Below are 15,982 nucleotides of genomic sequence, written 5' to 3'. Positions count from 1 at the left end.
AATCTCACAAAGATTTTTAAATAAGCTTTCAAATATAGTGAACATGTGTTCAATTTTTATCTAAAATAAAGAAAATATTTGTTTTAAAAAAGGACTCACGTGGGTAAATTTGCACTGTTCTAAAGATAAACCTGGAACCAAGCTCTTTAATACCTTACACTGTTTTTTAAAACTGTGATGAAGAAATATATTCTTGACCATTATCTTTCAGAGTTAACTAATTCAAACACTGTTAAAAAAAAAAAAAGACTATGTCTCATTCAGCAGAGTCGAGTCTTACAATGGAAGTAGGTATACCAAAAGGCAAATTCAAGCGTGGTCAACATTATCCGAGGAAGCAGTACGTATCTTTCCCAGAGAGAACATTTTTCTTCCATGATTTCTTTCATTGTTTAGGGGACAGGCTTTTCTAGCTCTTAATCAGCAGATGCAACTTTGCCGACACCACACATTTTTTCAGGTAAGTGCTTCTGAAATCTGTCAACCTCCCCTAGCGGGCTCTGCGTTGTCTATCACAAGTCCATCCCCTCTTTGGTGGTGGTTTCCCTTTTTTCTTAGAGCTTTGCCATCGATAGGTATGTCTTTAGATTTCACGTCGTCTAGCCATAACTTTAATACTTTGCAGTCTCTCTAAAGCCTTATCACATACTTGGCTGGCCACTTAGCAGCTACTGGAACCCTCAAAGCCACAGTACGGTGACTCTCATGTTGATGACATGAATAGTGGATTCATCGTTGACCGCTCTGTGACCTCTTGCTAAATCCCGCAGAGCCAGTTTTCCCTGCAGTGTTGACATGGGTCATTGTTTCTTCCATTAATCATCCAATGATGTAGTGTAGGGGCCATGATGTATGAAAAATACGCATTTTTAAACAGTAGAACCAGACACACTGTTGTGAGATGCTCACACTGAGAGCCACCAGAGATCTGAGCCCACTTAAGGGACTGGCGTATTCCAGGCTCTTATGCTTGCACCTAATCTGTAATTACACCACAGTAATCTCTGAGAGGACTGTGATGCCAAAACTTTAACAGAGAATAAAATAACAGGCAGAATGAAACTAGGTGGAACTCAAAAAAGCTATTATCGGTTGGTGTCAACTGTGCTACCAGCAATAATTTTAAAAACGTATGTTTCATAATTATTGCTTTGTTTGCACCCTTTACTTAACAGCAAATGGAGGCAGGAACTTTGTCGTTTACATTTTATGATTTAGAACACACCATGTGTCAATACCACATCCAAACTAAGAACCATGGTTATAAGCTAATCACGTGGTTTCCCACCTTGAGGACATTTCCCTGAGAAACAAAATCATTGCATTCTAATAGTTAAAAATCCTTGACAATGAGAGCTTGTACCAGAGTTCAACCCCCCAAAGCCTATATGGTGATTAACTTCTCTACTGAAATCTAAAGCACCAGCTTTGTTCATTTAGATCACAGATTTTATATAGTGCTTAACTTTTTGCTTTTTTAAAACTGGAGATGTAAACTGAAACAACTCTCAAATCTCACAGTTTTCCCAATTAACTTTGAGGACTTTCTCTCCTTTTCAATGTTATATTTTACTAATGAAAAGCAAACATCAAAACCAGACTACCACCTATTTTTATAAATAAAGTTTTATTGGAACATAAGCCACACTCACTGGCTTGCATCTTGTCCATTGACTGCTTTCCTGCAAAGGCAGGGTTGCATGTGACAGAGACCACATGTCCTCAGAGCTGGAAATATTTATTATCTGACCCTTTACAAAAAAAATTTGCCCATCCCTGTTCTAGAATTCATTTCCACCACTTAAATTTTGGAATGTCATCCACTCCATTTATCAAACCTCTGAAATCTTGAAATAGACACCTGCTTTATTTTTTAAACTGTTTCTAAATTTACCTTTTCAAAGGTTAGTTTTTCAGGTCCCTGAGGCCTTGATTTTAATTAGCAAGTTCCCAAGGTGCCACCTTCTCCCTGACTCAGCCCAGGCCTACAGTAAGTGGAAACTACAAATGCAGGTGTACCTATTCAACATTCAACAGAAATGTATTGAAGTGGTCAAGGGGTACAAACCCCCAGTTATAAAATAAACTAGTCCTGGGGCATGGTGACTATAGTTAACAATACTGTACTGTATATTTGAAAGTTGCTTAGAGAGTAGATCTTACCACAAGAAAAAAAAATTGTAATTATGTGATGTGATGGATGTTGACTAAACTTATTGTGGTAGTCATTTCACAATACATACATATGTCAAATCACTATGCTGTACTCCTAAAACTATACAGTGTTATATGTCAATTACATCTCAAGCTGGGAAAAAATATCCTAAAAAAAGAATAATAACAAATTCAAGACAACCAAGGACTCTTCTGGAATGACCAAGGAGTATGGAAAAGAACTAGACATAATATGTATTTTCAATGTCAAAAAATGAAAAAAAAAAGTCAAAATTAAATGCTTGGGAATTCCCTGGGGGTCCAGTGGTGAGGACTCCACGGGTTCAGTCCCTGGTCGGGGAACTAAGATTCCACAAGCCGTGCAGCGCGGCCAAATTAAATGAAAAAAAAAAAAAGCTTAACAAATAATCAAGAACTTTAGCTTAGCCAAACAAATGTTTAAAATTTAAAAAAATGTAATGAGCACGTGCTATATGAAAATATACACTGCTGGCAGGAAAGACAAGGGGGAAACAAAGTGATTTTTATGTGAATAAAATCCACGTCCTGCGGTCTCGAGTTAGACAAACCTGCATAGATACAGAATAGCAGGTAATGAAGGCAAAATGAAAGCCAGAACCCCCCGAAATGGTTCTGAGTCAACAACCTGGGGGATGAGACTGAAAGCATGTTAGCAAGTTCTGCTTGCGAAGAGATCTTCCAGGCAGCAGGTGTGGGCAAAGACCCAGAGCTGTGGGGCACTAAACAACAGGAAGGCAGAAAGAAAGTTGACCCGCTCCAAATGCATTATCACCTGCAGTAGCCTGGCGCCAAGCCCTGTGTCCACTGAAGGCAAGGTGGCTGGTCACACAGATCAAGCCTTCCTCTCCAGGTGGAAGAAAAGAAGAGACAAGGCTGCTCAACTCTTCGACTGCAGCTATGAGCAATATCCAATTTGCCAATTTCCAATCCCGTATTTAGACATCTGCTTACTTCAAATTACCAGCAGGAAACTAAACGGTGGCATTTTTGGCTCAGCCATTCCATTCCTTGGTATGTACCCAAGAGTTGAAAACAAATGTCCACACAAAAACTTGAACACTGATGTTCAACAGCAGTATTCATAATGTCCCCAAAGTGGAAATAATCCAAAAACATTCGTCAACTGATGGAAGATGAAAATGTGGTATATCCATACAATGAATTATTATTCAGCCATAAGCAGGAATGAAAGAAGCCAGACCCAAAACACTCCCTTTGATGATTCTATCCTTAGGAAATACCTGGAATAGGCAGACACACAGGGATGCAAAGCACATTGGCGGTGTCCAGGGTGGGGATGGGAAAGGGGAATGACTGCCTAATCGATATGGGTTTCTTTGGGGGTGATGAAAACGTTCTAGAATTACTGGTGATGGTTGCACAGCTCTGTGAATAAACAAAAACCACTGAATTATACACTTTTAAAGGTGAATTTCATGGCGTTATGTCAATAAAGCTGTTATTAAACAGCAAAGCTTGGGTTCGAAGCACGGGGAATATAGCCCTACAAACCTTTTTTCTCCTTTATCTCTAAATCATAATCGTGAGGGACTGTAGTCTAGGACCAGAGCCGCCTTCTGACCTCTAGGTTGGTTTTCTGCCAACAAACCGGCCACTGGTGGCCGCCCCAGTGACCACACCCACGACAAACCCCACACCGCGCGCCACTCGGCAACGTGAGCGACGTGAGGGGCGGTGTCGGGACACCGCCGTGGAGCCGGGCGCAGTTACCAGGCAACAGCGTCTGACCCGCCCCCCCCCACTAACCAATCAAGCGCGTCCGCACGCAGCGCGGTATCCCCACGTACGCCAGCTGGAGCGTGACCTCACGTACATCGGGCCTTAGAGAGCCCAGAGTCTGCAGCACCCACCCCCACCGCCTCCGCTCAGCCAATCAGAAGGAAGAGGTATGCGCGTTCCGTGCGTGCTACCGTTGCCCCCGCGCCAGGGCTTCCCCGCCCCACCCCCACTCCTTGGGCCTTGCTCGCGGGGCGCCGGTTCGGGGGCCGGTCGGGCTGGCTGCGAAGGGGCTGCTTGTAGCCCGCGCGCCTGGGCGGGCGGTCTCCCCAGGCCTCCCCTCCGTCAGGCCCGCGGGACGAGAAAGTTCCAAGCAAAGCACCCGCTCTTAATGGCGGCTGCGGCGGGGGCGGGGTACGCACCTGAGGTCCCCGCCGGCGGGCAGCGCCCGGCCGGCCGCGGGGTCCGAGGGCTGAGCCACCTGGGAGTGGCCCGGGGGCCGAGGGCGGCGGCCGCAACCGCGAAGAGGCGAGGGCGCGGCGTGTGGGCGGCGGCCGAAGCCCTGCTCTCCACTATCCCTTCTTTTTCTCTTTCTTTTCCTTTTTTTTTTTTTTTTTTTTTTGGCTTCCTGGAAGGCAGCCTAGACTCGTGTGTCCGCAGCGCCCCAAGTGGGAGTTGCCGTTTCCGGTGCCGTGGAATAGTTCAGCTTCACAGTGAGCTTGTTTGGAAGTCCCTTAGTCTCGCTCTGTTCAAGGCCAGAAGTGCTCGTCCATCTTCAGTCTTAGATGAGTGGCTGCATGTGTCTGGTCGCGCCCCTGACACCGCCCCCGAACGTGGACTACTTTCTTGCTGTTATTTAATTTGATAGTTTCGTATGATTGCAGTTTGTACGTTTAAAGCGGTGAGGTCACAACTCCAGTGACCGGTGAATCTGCCTTAAAGCCAACGAGTTGTTATAATACTGTAACAACGTGTCCTCACCTTTTGATGGGGGTCAGTGACATAACCAACCCAACCATGAGCTGTCCATCAGATGGTGATGGCACTCCGGCAAGTAGTCGAATGTTACTATAGTGTTGTTTAAGCAAAGTTACATATTTTATATATGCCAAAAGGAGAATAGAAACCTTTTACCCATTGCTCCGATTTAACATAGCTGCCTTGTTTCTCGTTTTAAAGGAATATTCAGACGCAGTTGAAGGCAGCGTTCTCATTCTTGTTCTAATACACATTTTCTTTTGCAAAAAGACAAGTGTCACGATTCGCTGACATTTTTTTCTGTAAGTGGCTCACAAAGATATGCTTCCTAGCAGAAGCTGCTAAAAAAGATGTCATTTCAAGGTAAAGATAACCATCCAGCAGTTAGTTGAGATGGTACCTGCTTTTTTTGACATCATTTTTAAAAGAGATGTTTGAAAATATTTCCATTATGTTATAGTTGATTCTTTCTGTTCGGAAGAGTTATGGTCTATAAATTCTTAGCAAACACTGAGCAAAACTGAATACTGCTCCTAGGAGAAATACAGGATTAGGTTTCTGCCAGCCTCTTCACATTTTGGTAAAACTATCAATACATAACCTTGTTTTATGTGTGTGTCTGTTTAAAGACACCTTATTTACTGTATATTGTTGATTCATTAGTTGAACTCATGGCCAACAGCTCTATAACTCTTGTGTGAAGGAAGCTTAGCTAACACAAGTATTTTCTACGTAAGGCACATCGCTCCCTTGTGCTTGGGAATACTAGACAATGCTATGTTTGAGGACCATTTTAAACAGCAAAATCATCAAAAAAAAAAAAAAAGAAAAAAAAGAAAACCCACAAAATGTGGAAAGTGTAGCATTAAATAGACCAGGAAAAGGACACTTGTTTACAGTGGGAGAGCTGGTGTCACCTTGTTCTACCTCAGCTGGGAACGTGCACGGCAGGCAAAACAACTTTTTTTGCCACTGTACTGTGTCTGCTAATAAGCAGGGAAAGCAGGGTGAGTATTGCTTTTAAATTTACCTATAAATTGTAGGTGAATTCACAAGTATGGAGTTAGTGAATAATAAGGATTGATTGAATTTTGTTGCCCAAAACAATGGGAGTACAAAACTGTCATACTTGAAAACTTAACTTGGAAACAATTTTCTAATTTGCTTTAAAATCTTCTATATGGGGTTTCCCTGGTGGCGCAGTAGTTGAGAGTCCGCCTGCCGATGCAGGGGACACGGGTTCGTGCCCCGGTCCGGGAAGATCCCACATGCTGCGGAGCAGCTTGGCCCGTGAGCCATGGCCGCTGAGCCTGCGCGTCCGGAACCTGTGCTCCGCAACGGGAGAGGCCACAACAGTGAGAGGCCCGCGTAACAACAACAACAACAAAAGTTGTCCAGTAACTCTCCACCTCAGAGTTAAGTGTAAATGTCCAGACTTAGGCTTCTGGCCAAGGTAAAGTAACAAGGATTGGATTTTCCTGTTGCCTGAAATGACTCAAAAATAAACGAGCAAAATACATGATAATGAGGGAAAATTATGAGCAGGTTTTTGGCACTAAATTTGCCAATTTAAGAGAAATGGACAAATTCTTTGAAAGACACAAATTACCAAAGCTTCCTCAAGGGAAATAGATAATTTGAATAGCCCTATATCTATAAAAGAATTGGAAATTTAGTTAAAAATCTTCCCATAAAGAAAATTTCAGGCCCAGATGGCCTCACTGGTAATTTCTACTGAACATTTAAGGTAAAAATAAATTTACGCAAACTCTTCCCAAAACTTGAAGAGAAGGAGATACATTCTAACTCATTCTATGGGGACAGCATTGCCATGATACCAAAACCACACAAAGACATCACAAGAAGAGAAAGGCACAGGCCAATATCCCTCATGAACACAGATGTAAACATTCTCAATGAACTGTTTTTTCAAGATAAAAGGAATATATGTGAACACAAAGACTTGTACACAAATGTTCTTAACAGTTGTATTCATAATATCTGAATGCAGGGAAAAGGCCAAATGTCAATCAACAGGTGAATCAATAAACAAATTGTGGTACGTCCATATAATGGAATGGTACTCAGCAGTAAAAAAGGAACAAATTACGGGTACGTGGAATCTCCAAATTCATCATGCTTAGTCAATGAAGACACACATCAGAGCCCATATTTTATTATTGTTCATATATATAATTCTAGAAAGGACAAACTATTTTATAGTGGCAAAAACCATGTCAATTTCCTAGTACCGGGGTGGAGAAAGGGGTGGACTGCAAAGGACATGAGGATGATTTTGGTGGGGAAGGAATTATGCTGTATCTCAATTGTGGTGGTGCTCACACAGCTGAATACGTTTTTCAAAAATTTTCAAACTATAGTTTGGATGAATGCAATTTATTTTACATAAATTATACCCCCATATTGCTTAAAAAGCCAGCCCTCACATTCCTGTTTCATGAAAAATAATTTAAAATTATTTTAAATTAAACATACGTAGTCACATTGTTTTTGCAAAAATCATCTTACCTACTGGTATTTTCCTACCACTACTATTTTTAATGAGAGCAAAGAGTTTAAAAAACACAATAAGATGTTTGTTTAAAAATTATTGTTTATTTAATCTTTATCTCATTATTTAAATAATTTCTCTGTATATTTCATAAAGTACATATTAGTATAATAATATGTGCAAATGATTTATATATATTTTTTCATGCTCACAAATTTTACCCATAGAGATACATAATCAAAATAATTTGGAGACTACTGCCCTAGAAAGTTGGAAGATCCCTTTTCTCAGAAAACTGAAAGAAGAATTTACCTGGAAGCAGCGAGCTGAATTCATCAAGCAGATGGCTGAAACCAATGGTAATATTAGAGTATACCACATTTACGTGCCACGGGAAGACTCAAGATTGTAAAATGTCATTTCTCTTAGTTAGTTTCTCTCAATTAGCTCATGAATTTAATGCAATTCCAATAAAAAAAATCCCAGTGGGATTTTTTAATGCAACTTGGCAAGATGATTTTAAAATTTATTTGAAAGTAAATGTTATGAATAGCAAAGGCAATTTTGTAAAAGAACAAAGAAGAGACATTTGAATAAAAATCAAAGCATATTATAAAGCTGTAGCAGGTGAAATCTTGTCATATTAGTTTGAGAATAAATCAGTAGAAACAAAAATTGAATTCAGAAATTGATCCATGTATGTGGAAATTTATCATATGTTATAAATGGCATTTCAAATCTTCAGATAAAGTCTGTTAATAGCCAATAATTTGGGGACAATCAGATATCTGTTTGAAAAAAATATCAAGAAATATACAATATTGTCTCATACCACTCATAAAAATCAACTCCAAATCTACATAGAAAAAGTAAAAAATTAGATTAAGTGTTATACAGATATTACAGAATATCCTTATTATCTTGGGTAGTAGTTTTCCTAAACTAGACACAGAAAGCAGAAGCTCTAAACAATAAAGTTAGTAAAACTGACTACAAGAAAATAAAATTGTGTAGGACAGAAGACACCATAAATTAAGAAAAAAGGATAAAATATTTCAACACATAAGGGTTTCTATGCATAATATATCGATTACTTCTATAAATTAATAAGACAAACAACCCAATAGAAATGTGGCCAAGAATATGAATAAACAAACAATTCTCAGTAAAAGACACATGAAATGCTAGTAACCATAGATGTTCAACCTTCCTAGAGATTACAGAATACAAAGTGAATCAGTAATGAGATATGCTTTAGGTATTAGATTGACAAACATTTTAAAAGTTTGTATCAGGTGTTTGGTATATGGAAAAATGAATCCACCCATATACTATGGTAGCACAACTTTTAGAGAACAAATTAAAAACATCTATTAAATTTTTTAAATGAGCATTTTCTGTGACCCAGCAGTTCCAGTTATCAGTATCTACCCAGGTTATACCCTTAATTAAGTGCAAAAGGAACATGTACAAGAATATTCACTGTAATAGAAAAAAATAGAAACAACTCAAATGTCCATGAAAAAAGGAGAATGGTTAAATAAGATGTAGTTTATTCACAGTAATATCCAAGAGTGGAAAAGAATGGGGTAAGTCCAAACAAACTGTTGTAAAAGTATCTCCAGGGCTTCCCTGGTGGCGCAGTGGTTAAGAATCCGCCTGCCAATGCAGGGGACATGGGTTTGAGCCCTGGTCCGGGAAGATCCCACATGCCACGGAGCAACTAAGCCTGTGCGCCACAACTACTGAGCCTGTGCTCTAGAGCCCACGAGCCACAACTACTGAAGCCTGCGCGCCTAGAGCCCATGCTCCACTACAAGAGAAGCCATCGCAGTGAGAAGCCTGCGCACTGCAGTGAAGAGTAGCGCCCCCCCCCACTCACTGCAACTAGAGAAAAGCCCGCGCACAGCAACAAAGACCCAATGCAACCAAAAATAAATAAACAAAATAAATTTATTTTTTAAAAAAAGTATCTCCAATATACTTTTGAGTGAAAAGATGAAGTTGCAGAATGAAATACATATTATCCCAATTTTTAAAAACACAACTAACAAAAATAAAATAATGGTTTTCCATGGCACCAGGTATATGTGGTGCTGTGGTTAAAGGAGCCTTTACTTGTAGCCATGTATAGTGTTTTATTTATTAATTTTTCTACAAAGGTAAAAGTCATAGATTAATTGTATAATTAAACATTAATAATAAAAATTAAAATATATAAGACTAATAATTAAGTTCACTCTTTCCTAAACTAGGGACTATCATATCAGCTACCCCAAGTAACAAAGAAATTAGAACGTCTACAGGAAAATGTCCTTATGGGTTGGGGGAAGATTTAGTTTGGCTAACAGTTCACAGACATTTTAATACTTTGGGGTAGCTGGTATTTTGCTGTAGAACCATCTTTCTGAATAGCAATTTGGACAAAAATGTAAGTACTTGCCAGCATACAGCCAGTATATAAAATCAACCAGGCTTTGATAGTAAAATATAAAAGCCCAGTAGTGACTGTAAATCCAGGTCTCCTTTCGCCAAACCTGGCTTTTAGGCTGTTTTATCCTGTTTCTCTATTAGTGTGAGCCACAAAATTGATGGGCGAGCATCGCCACCCAGTGGCTATGGTTCACATTTGCAGAGTTTCTTACTGTGCCCTTTTGTTCCTAAATCTCAAACCAATAGTGCTTTCAGATATCCCTTAAAAGAAAAATGTTCTAGAAATTCAAGAAACCCATATAGGGTTATCAACTTTTTAATTCTGGCAAGTAAAGATTTTTAAAAAGCCTACTAAATACCAGCATTGCCAGTTTTGTAAAAGAACAGATATTTAAAACCAAAAAATCGGAGAGGCCATACACTAGATAACAGGACAGTCCTGCTTATGAAAGAACAGTTGAAAATTTATATGCATTTCATACATGTATATTATAACTATATTAATAATCAGATGTGGTTAAACATCATTTCTGAGTGTGCCTGTGATGATGTTTCTAAAAGAGATGAGCATTTGTATTGGTGGCCTGAGTACAGAAAATGGCCCTCTCCAATGTCCGTGGGCTTCATCCAGCCCATGGAGGGCCCCAATAGGACAAAAAGGTAGAGGAAGATTGAATGTTCTCTTTCTCTTTCTGCCTGTTTGACCCAGGACATCCATCTTGCCCTGCCCTCGAACTGGGATTTAACGCCACTGTTGCTCTGGTTCTCAGGCCTTTGGGCTCTGACCGGAACTACAGCAGCAGCTTTTCTGAGTCTCCAGCTTGCAGATGGCAGATAAGGAGTTTCCTATTTTCCTATTGGTTCTATTTCTCTGGAGAACCCTCATACAATAATAATTACATGATTCTCCTTCATCGGTATATGTCTCAGCTTTATCAGTAAAAGCAGAGCTGGAGACAAAGTCTTGTACACAGAACCTTAATTCTGGAGGTATCAGGAGTGAGAGCAGGGAGCGTCAATGAGTAGTATTGTCCTTTCCATATAGAGGCAAACTGCCTTTGATCCCCTTTACCACTGGGATTGAAAACAACCCATTCACCAGATCAGTATCCCCTGGGAAGTTCAGAAACCATATTGATCTGTTCCAGTAAAATACTCCCCGTGACAGCAGCTATGACTGGACTAAGCACTTAGCTAAGTTTATAGTAGTTTTCAGCTGTCTTCCATAACCCATCTGGTGTTTGCAGGAGTCAAACATGTGAACTAAATGGAGACGTGATGGGAACCACCACTTCTGAGTCCTTCACCTCTTAGAAGTTGGTGCTCAAGTCTGCAATTCCACCTGGGATGCAGTATGTCTTCTCCTTTAATACTTCCTGGGTCAAGACAGGGTGAGGGAACCAATGTGAGCTGCTAAGAATGTCTGTCCCAACTGTGTAACTGGGAACCAGGGAAATAGCCACAGGGTGGGTGTGTGGACACATTTGACCCCCTGTGGGACATACTTGTACCTGGCTCCAGGTGCCCTCACTCTAACTGGGGCCTTGTTGGTGTTTCACGTCCTGTGGTGTCAGTGTCAGCTCAGACCCTCTATCCAGCTCTTGGGAGATCTGATTCTCGTTTCTCCAGTGGATGGTAACTCTGGTAAGTAACCACAGGTGCCTTTGGGAAATGATAAAGAGAATATTTATTGATGCTACTGCAGTGGCTCTGCAGGGTCCTTCCTCAAGTGGACCCAGCCTCCTCTATAATTGCTGGACTGTGGTCTGAGAACTGGGTTAGGTCCTAAAACCGGGTGAGAGATTGATTTTCATTGTACTAACCAATGTCAGCCTTCTGCTCACCAGATTTTTTTCCAGTTATACAAGGCAAGAAAGCACCTTAGCTGTCTGTGCTTCCATCTTATCCCTTGGAATACCGTGGTCAGATAGCCACACCGCAGATTACCGGTGCCAGACACTGCAGTTGCCATTCCGCCCTTGCCTCTTGTTCTACCAAGTCCATCCACCTTGCTTCTGATGGCAAAGTCCAGCCACCTGGCTCTGCTGCTCTGGAACCTACCATTGTCTTTGGGAGTCTAGTTTTAGAGCACCATCTGCTACTGTCACCCTAGCCTAGGCACTCCGAGCTTCTCAAAGATGCTAGAGCTTCCTCACCGGGACATCTCTTATTGCCTTAGTGACGGTCTTAAGAGTCCTCTGGACCCTTGCAGGGTGGATTAATCTGCTTTAACATTCCCACCTCCCCGAGCCTTTTGACTCTTTTCTCTTCCAGGGAGTTCCAGCATCTCCACCTCATTTATTGATACTGTTGTTATATGTAAGCTTCACAGAGCCATCCCAGCAGCATTAGAATTGGCTCCTTGCCAGGATGTTAAATCCTGAAGGAGCTGGCCCTGTGTCAACAAACTCTCTCCATCCATTCTTTTATTCTGTGCTTCTGGTCCAACACCCTAAAGGTACACATGCACCCACACATATTCCCTAGTCCTGCTGAGCCCAGTGCTGCAATTCTGTCAGTGAGTAAGCTGTTTCCTCTTACAATAGGGACTGCTCTTCCTCACTCAGGTTCTGCTGAGACCTGACTGAATACCAGTCTGGCAGCAATGAGGTGAAGTGGGTCGCACCTTGAGGAGGATAAGCGTCATCTCGTGAGGCGTCTACTCAGCTGGAGTCTTAGCATGGTATCTAGGCCAGGGGAGGCTGCTCCCCTATATCAAGGAGAGGGGGCCGTTTCTGCTGGACTGGAAATTAGAGTGGGGGCGGCGTCTGTGTTGTAATATTCTCAGGTGCACGGTCCCGGTGCCCCATCCCAATCTCAAGTTCCCACCCCTGTGCTATCGGGGTTTGACTTCAGCCTAGGAGACCTGCTAAGGCTGTACATCTGGCCTCCTCTGCAGCTCTGTCACCCTGAAATCCCAGGCCCCTGGCTCCTTTTTGCCTGCAGCAGATGAAAGTCTTTTTAAACAGCATCATGGAGGCCTGTTGGTTTTCTCAGCATGCCCCAAGTGAATAGCTGGCTGATCTAAATCTGTCATTCTTTCTTCAAGGCTTCCTACACAGTTAACCAAGCCAGCTAACTCCACAAACTTACTATTACCCCCATACTATTCGTATCATAGAGATACAGCTTAACCAAATGCTCTGAGTCTACCTGCACCTTATCCCTCCACCTGAAGTAAAAAGAGCCTTAGTAATCATGATGCTACAGCAAGCCAGGGGTTATCACCGCCCTACTTCAGGTGCCAATTGTTTTAGCTTGTGTCCTTCCCCAAACAGCCTTACATAAAGACTTGCTCCCTGGTGGCTTACTTGGGAGGCGGTCGTAGGGAAGGAGAGAGGGGGTGGCAAGAGTCACACAGGAAAAGCAGACGTAAGGGTCACCATTGAGGCTGCCACTGTGGTCAGCGGGGTCCTCATTCTGCCAGGATCCTGAGCAGTGCACAGAAGGCCTCCCCGAATGCACCTCAGTGGTGGCATTTATCCCTTGGCTCCTAAGCCCATTGGTTGCAGTTTGCGTCCAGGATGTTAATTCCCTCTCTTTTCCACATTGCATGTGTGTATGGACCCTGCGAGCTCCTTTCTGTGTCTGAGGCATCTGTGGAGTTTTTGGTAGAAAATTTAAAATGCCTGGCATGCACATGGGCCAAGAAGCTTGAAGAGAATCAAAGCTTGCGTGGTTCTGCTCATCCTCCCATGTCAGAGATGTCAGACTAAGGACGAGCGGGGTGACTGAGGACCCTGGATGCACCTGCTCCCATACATATCTAGAGAGTCACAAATTCAGGTAAAAGCCCCAAACTTTACCATGGCCCAAAGGCCAAAGGTGACTGCTGCCCTTCTTCCTCCATCCTTCCAACCTCGTCTCCTACCTCTGTCCACCGCCTCACTCAGCTCTAACCACCCTCCCCTCCGTGTGTGTGTGTTGGGGGGGGGGGGCTCCCAGACACACTCCCGGTGTGGTCAGTTAGCATTTAATCGGAGTAGCCACGCACCAGAGGCAGCTCCCAGGAACCTCCAGGCAGCTCTCTTTCCATCAACACGGGAGGGGTTGCTGATTAGCTTAATGAATGTTAGAAATGGGTTTAGTGAAATTAGTGGCTTGTTAGTTGGTGTATCAAAGTCCAGTGAGACAGAAACCACCTTGTGATTTGAACAGAGAAGGTTTAATGTGAAGAATTATTAATGATAACAAGGGCTTGGCTGGTATGAAGAGAACTCTGAAGAATACAGGACTGGTAGAGGGAGGAGCCCCCGCCACTAGGGCTGAGCCAGGCTACCCCAGAAAGAGGCCGCCCCCCAGAGCTGAGACCCAGACCTCGGTGGGAAAGGCTCACCCATGGCTCACTGAATGGTAGGGGTCTCACTGAGAGGTAGCAGAGGTCACAGGAAATGTGCACTCTGTAACTTTACAGAAATCCACTCTCTTGGGGGCCAAGGAAGGTCTTCCATCGGGAGGTGCTTCATAGGAGGCGCTTGGCTATGACAGTGCCCGAGGGGGCTGCTGGGGGAATAAGCTGTGGTCCGCTCTGTGCTGCTCGCCACCGCCTGCGGCAGGAGCTGGCTGCCGGTGGTTGTCACCACTGGTTGGGCTGCTAAAGTAGCGGCACTTTCCGGTCCCAGATGTAGGCATTTGTCTCCTCCGGTTTGGAGTAATTGAAGATGCATGGTGGGGCACCAGCGCTCCCCCTACAGGCCTGTCCTGATTCCAATTTTAGCTGAGTTTCTTGAATTAATTCCACACCTGGAAGGAATCCAGTTTTAGCGTACTGTCAAGACCAGTTCAAAACAGGAAGAGACAAATGCCCACATCTGGGACGGGAAGATGCCTCTACCCAACCAATGAGAAGCCACTATACTTTGGACTCCTAGCTTCCTCCAGTGGACTCTTTGGTTATCACAGCACCTCCCAATTACCCACTTTTCCATATAAAAGCAAGTTCCCTTTCGTTGTTCTCCGGATTTGCCTGTGGTCTGTCATAGTTTGTACTTCTCAATTTGCAGTTTCTCTTCTTATTCCTAAATAAGCTCACTTTTGCCGGCAAAATACTGGCTATTACATTATTAAAGTTGATACAGGTATCGAGCATATAAAGAGGAGAGAAAAGCAAGAGGAGGAAAAAGAGACAGTTTGCTCTCAGCATTTGGGACTAATATTCAGGAATGACTGTCATAGATCATAATGGGCTGCAAGAGATCCTACAGGCCATGAAGTTCAAAAATTCCTTTCATGTATTGATTTTTTTTTAATATCTCCTCATTTTAGAGGTGAGATCCAGAGAAGGGAGACAACTCCCCAACATCACGGGACAAGTCAGTAGCAGAGCCAGGACAGGAACCCAGGTCCCCAGACTCGCAAATCATTCATGAGGGCATGCCTTGTTCCTGGCTGCATGCTAAACTCTAGTACAAAACTGGTGAGGACAATGTGAATGAAGTTCTTGCCTTCGTGGAACTTCAAAGGAGGTGCTCCAGCTGGATGTTAGAAGGCGAGGAGTTTGCTAGACACCTGCAGGGAGAAGAGGGCAGTGGGAAGGGCATTCAAGGCGCTGTGTGCAAAGGAAGGCCTGAAACATCCCTGGGATTCAGAAATTACAAGCAGAGCCACCTGCCTTAAGTGGAGTGATGGGCTGAGGGGCGAGGTGACGCTGGGAGGAGGATGCACTGTCGAAGACAGCAGGCAGCTCTCTGTGGCAGGAGCGCCGACTGAGCGGCGTGGGAGCGGGAACAGAGGCAACAGGGCCAGGTAAAAAGTGTCGAGGGACAGAGGATAGGGGAGAGCACTACGCTGGAGTCGCGCAGAGTGGGCAACCTCTTAAATTTTACTCCTGCTGATTACCAAAAAGCAAAGGGCCTTTGCAAACTGAGAGCGCCCACCAGAGCCGGGAAGGTGCTCAGCAAACACGCGCTCTGCGGGAAGGCGAGTGAGTTCAGGCCGGCTGCCGGAGCTCGGAGAAAGTTCGCGCACTATGTCGGTAGGGCCGGGACGGGTCCTCTAGGTCGAGTCACTCAGGAACGGGCGATACCAGGCTCCGCCCAGTCCAGCCCAGCCCTCCAGCCTCCCTGAGCCATTGGCTGACCTCAAGGCCTTTGCTTTCAGCCAATAGTAAACGTGGCCGCAGGCTCT

At 43.5% G+C, this 15,982-nt stretch overlaps 1 protein-coding gene across 1 annotated transcript in view; it reads right to left on the bottom strand.

The window, feature by feature from the left end:
- LOC307197975 (general transcription factor II-I repeat domain-containing protein 2) overlaps positions 1 to 5,891 on the bottom strand; it is a 54,422-nt gene extending 48,531 nt beyond the window's left edge. Inside the window, exon 1 of the mRNA XM_079944558.1 lies at positions 4,356 to 5,891. The gene's annotated coding sequence lies outside the window, so the exon portion shown is untranslated. The remainder of the gene's footprint in view (positions 1 to 4,355) is intronic.
- Between the last annotated feature and the right edge of the window lie 10,091 nt (positions 5,892 to 15,982).

Source organism: Stenella coeruleoalba (assembly GCF_951394435.1).
Source record: "Stenella coeruleoalba genome assembly, chromosome: 15".
Classification (NCBI taxonomy): domain Eukaryota; kingdom Metazoa; phylum Chordata; class Mammalia; order Artiodactyla; family Delphinidae; genus Stenella; species Stenella coeruleoalba.
The sequence above is the reverse complement of the archived record's forward strand: the minus strand, read 5'-3'. Positions and strand labels throughout refer to the sequence as shown.